At 39.8% G+C, this 13360-nt stretch overlaps 1 protein-coding gene and 1 long non-coding RNA gene across 3 annotated transcripts in view; one reads left to right on the plus strand and one right to left on the minus strand.

The window, feature by feature from the left end:
- Positions 1-13360, plus strand: part of LOC137232636 (uncharacterized) — a 114121-nt gene that overhangs the window by 67902 nt on the left and 32859 nt on the right. For both annotated transcript variants that reach the window (XR_010947119.1, XR_010947118.1), the window contains exon 6: positions 420-577. This is a non-coding gene — a long non-coding RNA (uncharacterized lncRNA). The remainder of the gene's footprint in view (positions 1-419; positions 578-13360) is intronic.
- TAFA4 (TAFA chemokine like family member 4) overlaps positions 1-13360 on the minus strand; it is a 126719-nt gene that overhangs the window by 2170 nt on the left and 111189 nt on the right. The window lies entirely within an intron of this gene.

Here is a 13360-nt window from a genome sequence, read left to right on the forward strand (position 1 = left end):
ACTCCCTCCCAGCAGAGATCTCTGCTAGAGGCAATGACAAAAGTAGGTAACAGAGGAAGCCAGTGCATTCAAAACTCTTCTCCTGTCAGGCAAATGCGATGTGGCAGGATGAGGGCATAGGATTGTTCCATTATTGGCTGAAGTAACCAGATACTGTATTTTCTCCACATGCAGCCACCGTTCCAGATTTGGCCAAATACTGAGCTATGTATCCAACGCGTCCCATCCAAACCAACAGTACATGAGTCAGGCAGATTTGTGATCTAGAATAACCAAGTGCTGTTTAAATCAGGAGGTGCCAACACTGAGAAAGGCACGCAGCTAAATGGGTTATTTATTTATGTCTGTCAGAGACTGACACTGCGCTTGAGTGGACGGACACACTGGCGCCATGTCTGACCAAGTTACATTCTTTTCAGCCCCCGACATCACAACGGTTTCACCTTAAAATCGTATGGAGCTGTGTCATTTTCAAAGTACTTTTACGTACTGTTCCCTTGTGATGGTCCCAAGAACCTTCAGAAGCAAGAAGGGGAGGCAGACGGTTCCAGATCCAAAAACGAGAGCTTTCCACAAAGTGAGTAATACCTGAATCGAGACTCCATCCATCAGTCTTTCTACTGTTACCACAATTTGCAGTAATCGTTTAGATTAATAAGTGCTGCACAAAACTGACCATCTTCAAAGGGCCGACCAGTCATGGATTATTTTCTGAGTACCTTAGTTTGGTCCCAAGTAGATATAAAGATAAACAAGAGGTGGTTCCCAGCCCTCAACTGAAAATGCCATCTGCAGGACTGGAAAAGTTATCTAAACGTTGCCAGAGCTTAGTTATATTTGCACAGAGTTAAAAGTGAATCTGAGGTACTTTTTAAAAAGGCTTTAAAACTGTTCCTTAGACAAACTTTCTTCCACTCAGCAGTGGAAACCTATGTACTCTTGACAGGTATCAGAGCTACCTGGATGAGTCAAAAAGAAGCTTCGACAGATGGCTAGTGATCTGTCCAGGTGAAGGCAGGGGGGTCAGTGAACGGCCACCTGGAAGCCAGGAGACCCATGTGGCTCAAGTGAGGGGTCAGCAGGGAAACAGTGGGCGTGCAGCTGAGAAAGGTGGTCTGGGAAGCAAACTTTAGGGACTGTCAAGGACAATTCAGGACTTGATTCTCTAAGCAGTGGGAAGCCATGGAAAGTTTCTCAGCACGGTAGTGCAACAAGCCAGGAAAACCTATGTCCCTAGAAGGGTGAGTCTGGCAGGGACGATGCAAGAATTTAGAACAAAAAGGTGCCTGACAGGGAAGACCAACTGAGGTGTGAGTGAGGGGAGAAATCTGGGAATAAAACTCCCTGCAGAGGAAATAGATTGAATCCGATATTATCTCAGCTTCACAGCGGAGAAACGCTAGTACCTTCTCACTGGACTCAGGGGAATCTGAAATAATCCTGATGCCGAATCTAGAAAAGGAGCTTGAGGTGGGGAAAATGATGGATTCAGGCTTTCATCACAGTCTCAACTACAGCATTGCCTAGTATTTTGTTTAAGGATTTAAGTGTAATCATGTATTTAAATAAATACAAGAAGGAAGCTTACGCAGTCAAGCCCTTTGGAAACTCTTTACCACTGTCCTTTCACTTCGTTGGGAAATACAGAGCGATGGAGACAGATTCACAATAGACTCCTTAAAACAGCAGGCTGCCCTGGAATTTCAAACATTTCTAGTTGTAAAAAAGACATCATGTTCATATTTGATAGAATACATTGAGTGAGGAGCCCTAGAAGTAGACACTTTATCCAGATAAAGTTTCCTTGCGAAAGACTTAATCGCAAATGTTCTTTCAGAAAAGGAGACATGATAAGAGCCATCCCAGTAGCCAAAATACAAGTTTCAAATTCCTTTATGAGTTAAGGATTAAGGAACTCGCAGCTAAACCGAAAACCAACAGAGGGTTTGACCCGACAATGACTAAGGTGATTAAACAGCCCGGATGTTTCAGCTCTGAGTGCATACGGAGTAGGGCTATGAGCTGAGACAAAAAACTCAGAAGTAGGGTTCTATTAAAATAACTCTTGAGAACATCTGCCCACTTAACTGAGTTTTGCCTCCACAGGAAAATAAATTTGTAGGAGGCATACATGGTTTTTTTTTTCCTGGTGCCAAATACCATAATATACTTATACTTTACAAGAGAAAAGTGTCTTGTCACTTCTATTTTTAAAATGAAATTCTTTAAAAAGCCCCCTGCCTTAGGAAAATACAAAATATCCCTATCTGTCTATCTCCAAGCTGCCAAGCTCTAACGAATTTCTAGCTTTATGCAGAAACGAACTTAAAAAAAGACAGGCAACTAGTACTTTCTATAATGTTTTTTAGGTGAAAATGTAAGGTGACTAAGTAGCTACTGTGCTCCTGGTGCATTTTCTTTACTCTCTGTTGTATGAAATAGATGGAGGGTTTTTGTTTCTAGCCCTCGTCCCAAATAAATACCACTCTATTAAATAAAACACAATATGTATTTATATAGCTATTTAGATAAGCCCACCTTCGAATAAGACCAACAGGCTCACTTCTCAACAGCTGGCATCTCCTTTGTGGACTTAGTGTGGTTGTATTTACACAGAGTTAAGGCTTTTCTAAAGAAGAGTGTATTTTTACCCTGAAACTACGGACAGAGAGATTAAGAGCACATCTTCGGGGAATATGTATCATCTAGAAAATGGAAACAGTCACAAGCATAGGTTCTGAGGTTTTAACGTATCGTATCTTTAGCTATTTTTCTCTCACCTCTGTTATTTCAAGACACTCACTGTGTTCTTTAAAAATTAAGCCATTTATTAACTATTAAGATAGGTAGAAAGCCCTGCCCATTTATATTTCTGGGTATTCAAAGAAAAGAAGCCATTCCAACCTGACCCAGGTCACATGCATAAAAGCAGTAGTGAGAGGACTACAATTTTTTTAAGGAACCTTTTCCTTGTTCCCACACTTCACAAATGACACAGTAGTGTTATCTGCACAGATACGGCGGGAGGCTGGGGCTGAGGGTGTACAGACTCCTCTTCTGTGATCTAGGTTTGTCTTCCCAGCTAAAGGCCCCCTCGCACAAGCACACGCACATTCGGCAGAAACTGCTAAGGCAGGGTCTCTTGACCTACGTTTGGGACCAGATCATTCTTTATTGGGGGTAGCACCCTCTCCCCCAGCATAACCACCAGAAGTGTCACCAGACATGCTCAAATGTCCCCCGGGCTGCAGGGAGAAAATCACGCCCCGGCTGAGAAACATTGATCTGTGGTTATCTATTTATCTATGGTGATGATTTAGATGTACTCGGCCCGACATGAGAGGCTATGCTAGATCATCAGACCTCATCAAAGCTCTGGCTGGTGAAAGTGATACTAATTCACAGTAAATATCATCACGCCACCTCTATTCCATGGCTTCCGTCCTCCCTCCACCGGGGGCGCTTCCACAAGTCTAACCTTTGTATCTCTCTTTCACACACACAAATCCTGGCTAATCTTGGGCTCACTGTGCTGACAGTCTGTGTGACCTGTCAGATTCAGAGATCACATTTTTCCTGCTCAGAAACCTCAGGGTATTTTATATGCACTTTGTTCCTAGCACTTCATCCATTCTCCTTGAATACAAATTCCCAGAAGGCAGGCAGTAAGCCCTAAAATTTGATTTGCTCTAAGGCCTTTAATATCACAGGCTCTGTTTACATCTCCAGCTTTGTCTTCTACCATTTCTGAGCCAGGCGAGCTGATTCCGCTTCCCAAGGTTGTCCCCTTCATTCTCAGGTGCTCTACACGCCTGCCCTCCCTAGCTCCTTCCTACCTGGTCAAATCAGACCGATGGCTTCTCATGGGCACCACCGCTGACCCCTCGTCTGCTTTACTAGAGTTTAATTACCAATCTTTCCGAGTAAACTCTGGGCTCCTTGAAAGCAGGACCTGAGTCTGATTATTACGCTACCCTCCAGCATCTAGGACATGCCAGGCACAAATGTGCTAAATTAAAACTTGATAAATGAACAAACATACGCAAGAGGCATGTCCTTCCAACTTCCAAAGTACTTTTTGTAAAGGATTCTTCATTGTCCTTTACCTGACCAACACTGAGAAGAACTCAGAAAACTGCTTCGTCTGCCAGGTGGCACAGAGAACATAACTGGTAAGAAAACCGTGTGAACTCACAACTTAAAGACAGACCCTGCATCTCACCACACAATCCATAAAGCCATGAAAGATGTCTGCAATACACACAGTAACTCTTGTCCTTAAATAAGCGAAATCCGACATCTCAGAAAAGATATTTGGGCATCATCAAAAGGAAAAAAACTATAGCTTTAAAAAGTAACTAACTGTCTTCCAGTCCTAGGCTTTCACCTTATTAAGTTTTTTTAAAACCGATGTTTAGAAAGCATTCACTTGGACAAAATACATTGTCTCACTGTACTACATATTTATTTCATCTTATCCTAAAACGATTCAGCATTATCTCTTGATAAATGTATAGAATACGGTTCCTACCACAAAACAGCCTTGTCTATGCCAGCAGACGAGTCAAAAGCAAGAATGCTTAACAGCTAAATAGTTTCTGTTTTAGGATCCAAGTACTCATAGCTTTAATCAAATAATTCCCCATCCCTTCTCCCAAATCCCAAATGTGTATTACAGACACATTTCAATAATTCAGGGGGACTTCATAAGTTAATTATAAGAAAAAAGCCTGATAGGAGAAAGAAAAAGCTATTTTTAACTAGTAAAAGCTATGATTTTATGGAAAAGCAACAAAAAAACACCAGATGAGTATCTGTGGTGTGGATTAACAAAAATGCATAAAGATAGTCCAGTGTCTATACCAACATTAATAAGTGCCCCCCCCATGTCTTCTCGCCTTGGTTTTAATTTAAATGTAAATTCAAGTAAATTTTATATTTTAGATCCTCTCTATTCTTAGTGACAAATAAGATAAAAGGAACATAGCAGCAGAGACTAGGTCTTCCCGCAGCCAATTAGCAGCATGATACTGCATAATTATTATGGGATAAAGATTAAGCAGGTAAAGCTAAAAAGCCCTAATCAAAACATGTTCAGCTAAGGAACAGATGATCAGGGAGATAGGAAAACAGACATACCCCCTAACTAGAGCCTAAACTACAACTTCCTACACCTCCTCTGTGACTCTGAGCCAATAAACATTGACTGAGCACCGACTATTGGCCAAGCAGTGCTAGTGCAGGGAACACAAATATGAAGACACAATTACAATCCCATCTTTCAGGGTTTTGGTGTGCTCTGGCCACCAAATGTTGCACTGAAGTTACAGATTTACATAAAGCTTCTCCTGCACTACCCAATATAGACGCTTCTAGTCACAAGTTCCCATGTAAATTTACACTAGTCACATCTCAAATGCTCAAGGGCCGCCTGTGCTTAGCGGCAACCAATCATACTGGACACATATACATCATGCCATATAGAGAGGGAGATATATAGAAAGAACATTTGCGTCATCACAGAAATTCTACTGTACAGACTCTGCTCCGACACCAGATAATTGGTCTCCATCACTTACTGATCCTCTACACTAGGGAAATCATGGACCCTGTGAGCGTGTTTCCTTTGCCACAGACACAACCAAAATGTCTTTCAGTAGAAGAACAGCTAAATAAATTATAACCTGTCCAATATAATGGATGCCGTGGAGCGATTAAAAAAACAGGTCGATAGGTACTAGTACACAAAGAGCTCCACAACCTAATACTAACAGGAATAATGCACATTGGATTAAGAAATATCCAGTGATAGCCATTTGTGTAAAACACATTCATACTGAAATCTACCACATTTTCCACAGACCTGTCTTTAAATACACAAGTATATGGAAAATATATTGACCAAACCCATAGGGTACCCATAGGGTAGAGGCCAAAAGGGATTTTTCTCATATACAAAATTTAAAACAAGCCAGTGTATGATAAGGTATTAGTATTTCCTTTACTAAGAGACAGATGCTAATAGGAACTATTACCCTATCTGTACTTTCCAGGCATCGATAAAAGTGCTTCGAGTTTTATAAAACATTATTTAGATATCTAAGATTTTTATATCCAAATATTCTAAACTAGACAGTATAAATACAGTTTGTTATGATTCATGAGCTCCTGTAGAAGTTTAAAATACATAAAGGCGATGTTGGTTCTGGATAAAATGGCAGAATAGGAAGACCCTGAGCTCACCTCCTCCCATGGACACACCAAAACTACAAATACCTATAGAACAACGATTTCTGAGCGTGACCTAGAGACTAGGAGAACATATTTCTACAACTAAGGCTATAAAGAAAAGGCCACATCCAAACAGGTACGAAGGTCAGAGATGTGGTCTAGTCAGAACCCACACCCCTGGTGCGGGGACCCACACGCAGGAGGGATAACACAACCATGAAGCTCCCTGCCGAGGAGCAAAGGGTCCGAGCCCCACATCAGCTGCCCCAGCCCGGGGGTCCTGCACCAGGAAGATGAGCGCTTAGAACATCTGGCCTTGAAAACTAGTGGAGCTTACGTCTAGGAGAGCTGGAGGAATGGAGAAAACGGAGACTCCACCCTTGAAGGATTCACACACAAACTCACTTGCTCCCAGTCCCAGTACGGAGGCACCAGCTTGCAAAGTGCCTGTGTGACACAAGAAGGAAATTCATCGACTAAATTTAGGACACATGCCAGAGGGGCAGGGATCCGGTGGAACTTCCTCCAGGGACAGAAGTGCTGGCAGGACCCCTTTTTTTTTTTTTTTTAACTCTCCTTTTACCTAGCTTGCCCATCACTGATGTGCACCATTTCCGTAACTCTCCGTCTACCTAGCTAACACTGTGTGCCTCACCCCGGTGTTCCCTTAAGACCCTACCCAGCTGTGATCAGTCCCTCCTAAGGAGCTCCTGCCCCACCTGCTGGGCCACCTCAGCCGTTACCAGTGCCCCTGCAAAATGGTTCTTGCCCCCTACCCCACCCAGCAGCTTGGCCGGCACTGGGGTCCCTCCAAAGCATTCGGAGAGCTCCGCACACCGGCAGTCCCACAAGAGTCATGATCAGGCCCCACAGCCAGCTGTGCCAGAGACGAGTTCTACACATCAACGTGCCCCATAACAGTCCTGGCCAACCCATGCAACCAGCCAGCCTGGGGGTCAGCCCTGCCCACCAACCAGTGTGTCTGTAGCAATCAAGACTCAACCATAAAAGGAGGGTGCATACAGCCCACACCAGTGATACCTCTGGAGCAGCTGGCTCTGGTGACCAAGGGTGACTGTGCCACTGGGCCCCACAGGGCACCTTGTACATAAGGCCACTCTTTCGAGACCGGGAGACATAGCTGACATACCTCATATATGTAGTTAGCCAAAATGAGGAGACAAACACCTTCCAAATGGAAATAAACAGGAAAAAACACAGAAAAAGAACTAAATGAAATGGAGGTAACCGATTTACCAGCTAAAGAGTTTAAAGTAATAGTCATAAAGACACTCACTGAACAAAGGAGAAGAATGAATGAACTCAGTGAGAACTTCAAAAAAACATCAGAACTAAAGAATACAATAACTTCTACTCAATACTCTGTAATGGCCTGTATGGGAAAAGAATCTAAAAAAGAGTGGATGTATGTGTATGTGTAACTGATTCACTTTGCTGTACACCTGAAACTGACACAACATTGTAACTCAACTATACTCTGATTAAAAATACATATATCCAGTAACTTAAATGAAAAATACACTAGGGAATCAACAGCAGACGTAGCAATACTTAGAATAGACTCTAAAACAAAAACTGTAAACAGAGACAAAGAAGGACATTATCTAATAATAAAGGGATCAATCCAACAAGGTATAATGCTCGTAAATATCTATGCACCCAACAGAGGAGCACCTAAACACATAAAGTAAATATTAACAGATATAAAGGTAGAACTTGACAGGTATAATAGGAGGACGTGAACACCCCACCTTCATCAATGGACAGACCATCCAGACAAAAAATCAATAATGAAACATTGGCCTTAAGTGACACATTAGATCAGATGACCTTGATAGATACAGTCCACCAAAAAAAAAAGCACACACAAAAAAGTAAACTCAAGATGGATTAAAGACCTAAACGTAAGACCAGATACTATAAAACTCTTAAGAGGAAAACATAGGCAGAACACTCTTTGACACAGATCACAGCAATATCTTTTTTGATCCGTCTCCCAGAGTAATGGAAATAAAAACAAAAATAAACAAATGGGACCTAATTAAACTCAAAAGTGTTTGCACAGCAAAGGAAACCATAAACAAAATGAAAAGAGAACACACAGAATGGGAGAAAATGTTTGCAAATGATTCAACCAACAAGGGATTAGTCTCCAAAATTTACAAACAGCTCATATGACTCAGTATCAAAAAAACAACCCAATCAAAGGATGGGCAGAAGACCTAAATAGACATTTCTCCAAAGAAGACATACAGAAGGCCAAGAGGCACATGAAAAGATACTCAACATCACTAATTACTAGAGAAATGCAAATCAAAATTATGAGATATCACCTCACACCAGTCAGAATGGCCATCAAAATATCTGCAAACAATAAATGCTGTAGAGGCGGTGGAGAAAAGGGAACCCTCCTACACTGTTGGTGGGAATGTAAATTGGTAGAGCCACTATGGAAAACCATATTGAGGTTCCTTACAAACGGAAAAAGAGAGCTGCCATATGTTCCGGCTCTCCCACTCCTGGGCATATATCCAAAGAAAAGCATGGTTCAAAAGGATACGGCACCCAGTGTTCATTGCAGCACTGTTTACAGTAGCCAAGACATGGAAGCAAACCTAAATGTCCATCAACAGATGAATGGATAAAGAAGATGTGGCACATATAGACAATGGAATATTACTCAGCCATTAAGAAGAATGAAATAATGCCATTTGCAGCAACATGGATGGACCTGAAGATTATCATATTAAGTGAAGTAAGTCAGAAAGAGAAAGACAAATATCATATAATATCACTTATATATGGAATCTAAGAAAACAGATACAAATGAACTTATTTACAAAACACAAACAGAATCACAGACTTAGAGAACAAACTTATAGATACTGGGGGGAGGGGTGGGGGAAGGGATAGATTGGGAGTTTAGGCTTGACATGTACACACCTCTATATTTAAAATAGATAACCAACAAGGACCTACTGTATAGCAGCAGGGAACTCTGCTCCATACTCTGTAATAAGCTAAATGGGAAAAGAATTTGAAAAGGAGTAGAAACATGTATATGTATAACTGAATCACTTTGCTATATACCTGAAACTAACACAACACTGTTAATCAACTGCACTCCAGTATAAAATAAACAGTTTCCTATAAAAGCAGAAAAAACACATACATTTCAAGAGCACATGGAACATTCTCCAGGACAGATCACATTATACCATAACACAAGTCTCAATAAATTTAAGACGAGTGAAATCAAGCACTTTCAACCACCCACAGAGGTATGAAACAAGAAATCAAATTACAAAAAGAAACCTGGATAAAACACAAATACGTGGAGACTAAACAACGTGTTACCAAAAAACCAATTCGTCAGTGAAGAAATCAAAAAGGAAATCAGAAACTATCTCGAAACAAATAAAAATAAAATACAATTTTCCAGAATCTATAGGACGCAGTGAATGTAGTTCTAAGAGGGAAATTTAGTGATACAGGCCTACCTCAAGAAACAAGAAAAATCTCAAACAACCTAACTTACCATCTAAATGAATTAGAAGAAGAGGAACAAAGAAAGCCCAAAGTCAGCAGAAGGAAGGAAATAATAAGTATTAGAGCAGAAATAAATGAAATAGAGACTAAAAAGAAAACAGACAAGATCAATGAAACTAAGAGCTTGTTCTTTGAAAATATAAACAAAATTGATTAATATTTAGCCATACTCATCAAGCAAAAAAAAGAAAGGGCCCAAATAAATAAAATCAGAAATGAAAGAGAGGTTACAACCAACACCACAGAAATACAAAGAATCGTAAGAGGTCAGGAGAAATAATTATATACCAACAAACTGAACAACCTCAAAGAAATAGATAAACTCCTAGAAACATACATTCTTCTAAGGCAATCAGGAAGAAATAGAAAATCTGAACAAACTGATTACTAGTATTGAAATTGACTCAATAATCCAAAAGCTCACAACAGGATACCAAGGGGGAAGGGGGAGCTGGGATGAATTGGGAGATTTGGATTGACATATATATACTATCAATACCAAATATAAAATAGATAACTAATGAGAACCTACTATATGGCACAGGGAACTCTACTTCATGCTCTGCGGTGCCCTCAATGGGAAGGAAATCCACAAATGAGGGGATACGTGTATACATATGGCTGATTCACTTTGCTGTACAGCAGAAACTGACACAGCAGTGTAAAGCAAGTATACTCCAGAAAACAAAACAAAAAATCCCTTCACAACAAAGTCCAGGACCAGATGTCTTCAGAGATGAATTCTATAAAACATTTAAAGAAGAGTTAATACTTATCCTTTTCAAATTATTCCCAAAAGTTAAAGAGCAAGGAATGCTTCCAAACTCATTATCCTTATACTAAAACTATAGACAAAGACTGTACACCAAAAAAAGAAAAAAAAAAAGACAATTACTGGCCAGTATCCCTGATGAAGATAGAAGCAAAAAACCTCAACAAAACATTAGCAAACCTAATTCAACAGTACATTAAAAAGACCGTATGCCATGATCAAGTGGGATTTATTCCAGGAATTCAAGGATGGTTCAATATCTGCAAATCAATCGATGTGATGCACCGCATTTACAAAATAAAGGAGAAAATCATACAGTCATCTCAATAGATAAAGAAACAGCACTTGGCAAAATTCAACATCCAGTTATGATTAAAAGCTCTCAACAAAGTGAGTATAGAGGGAATGTACCTCAACATAATAAAGGCCATATACAATAAACCCACAGTTAACATCACACTCAATGGTGAAATGCTGAAAGCTTTTCCTCTAAGATGAGGAACAAGACAAGGATCCCTACTATCACGACTTTTACTCAACACAGTGTGAGAAGTCCTAGTCACAACAATCAGATAAGAAAAAGAAATACAAGTTATCCAGATTAGAAAAAAAAGTAAAACTGTCACTGTTTGCAGATGACATGATAGTATATATGAAAAAAACCTTAAAGATGCCACCAAAAAACTATTAAAAGCGATAAGTGGATTCAGTAAAGTTGCAGGATACAAAAATCAGTATACATAAATCTATTGTATTTCCATAAACTAATAACAAACTAAGAAAAATTAAGAAAACAATCACGTGTGGGATAAGCGAACCCTTATACACTGTTGTTGGGAATTTAAATTGGTGCAGCCACTATGGAAGACAGTATGAAGATTCCTCAAAATACTAGGAATAGAATTACCATATGATCCAGTAGCTACCCCACTTCTGGCTCTCTACCCAAAGAATACAAAAACACTAACTGGAAAAGAAATATGCACCTCTATGTTCACTGCAGCATTATTTACAATAGCCAATGTATGGAAACAATCTAACTGCCCATCAACAGATGAATGGATAAAGAAGATGTGGTGTATATATATATACACAATGGAATATTACTCAGCCATAAAACGAAGAAAATTCTGTCATTTGCAACAATGTGAATGTATCTAGAGGGTATTATGCTAAGTGAAATAAGTCAGACAAAGAAAGACAAATAACATTATTTCACTTATATGTGGAATCTAAAAAATTTAAAAAAAGAAAAAAAAAGAACAACAAACAGAACCAAACAGAAACAGACTCACAGATGCAGAACAAAAAACTGGTGGTCTCCAGAGGGGAGAAGTGTGGGAGGTTGGACAAAATAGGTGAAGAGAATTAAGAGGTACAAACTTCCAGTTATAAAATAAGCCATGGGGATGTAATACACAGCACACGGAATATAGTCAATAATTGTGTAATAATTTTGTGTGGCAACAGATGGTTGACTTATCCTGGTGATCAATATGTGATGTTTATCAATGTCAAACCGCTATGTTGTACACCTAAAACTCCCATAATATTGTATGTCAACTATACTTCAATAAAAACATTAAACATCTTTACAACTGTTAATTAAAAATTAAGTAAAATCTGCAGAGGCAAGCAACCATTGTTGTTACCTTTCGAAATGAATCTGTGATTAGTGAAGATGAAGTAATTCTCTCCTATGCTAAAACTCATCATGCACCAGCTACTGCGGGGAGATGTAAATAAGAGACCCAGTTCCCATCCTCAAGCAACTTGCAGACTAATGGGAAGCATACATTCGACAAGTTTTTACAACAAAACAAGATGCACATCATGAACTGGAAGTATGGGGAGATACAAGAACATATAGAAGATCTGAAAGGCGACTAGGCATTAAGTGGACAAATGTGTGTTGGGGGGATGAAGGGAACGATTCAGGCAATGACAGGTGAAGTGCAGAGATGAAAGGGAACAGAAAAGCCTCCAGTTTGCCTGGGGTACAGTAGTTCAAAGAAAAAAGTAAGACAGAACGAGATTATGCAGGGCTTCGTCAGCCAAGCCATGGTAAGGAATTTGGATTTCATTTTAAAGACAGTGGAAAGTCACTGAAGTGTGGTTTTAAATATGGGAGTGACGTAATGAGTTCTGTTTCTGTAGAAGGATCATTCTGGCTACAGCGTGAAAATTGGAAGACGAAGAGTAGTAAGCTCAGCAAAATGTATTTAGGCCCTTAGACGGTGGAGGTGACAGTGGGGTAGAGAAGAGTGGACTGATTTGAGAGAGAGCAAGGAGACAAAATGAGTATGATCTGGATTCAGTAATGGAGCAAATATATACACTAAACTGTCCCAGCTGGGGAGACAAACTTAGCAATTTTTTTTTTAATGTTAAAGATCCTTACCTTTTTTTTTATAGACCTACAATCCTTTATCTTTAAGCCCCAAATCCAAAAAGCTCTGAAAATGGCAAGAATTTCTTTAGAATGGCAGCAATACCTGACCTGAATTAACATGAGGTTCTTCATCTTGCCTTATCCCATCCTGCATGAATATTCATGTATTTTACTGTATAAATATTAATATCTGTAATTATGGGGTGCAACTGCAGAAGACGTTAGGTCTGTTAGGTAATAGATGGCATCTGCACTATGTTGCCTTAACTAAATCTGACAGAATCTGAATTCAGCAACACATTTGGCCCCCAGAGTTTCTGGTGAGGAATTCTAGATGGGAAATTTGCCACGTTCACTTTCCATTTTGAAAGGTGGCGGAGATCACGCTGATACAC

The sequence above is a fragment of the Pseudorca crassidens genome, chromosome 10 (assembly GCF_039906515.1).
Source record: "Pseudorca crassidens isolate mPseCra1 chromosome 10, mPseCra1.hap1, whole genome shotgun sequence".
In the NCBI taxonomy this organism is placed as follows: Eukaryota; Metazoa; Chordata; class Mammalia; order Artiodactyla; family Delphinidae; genus Pseudorca; species Pseudorca crassidens.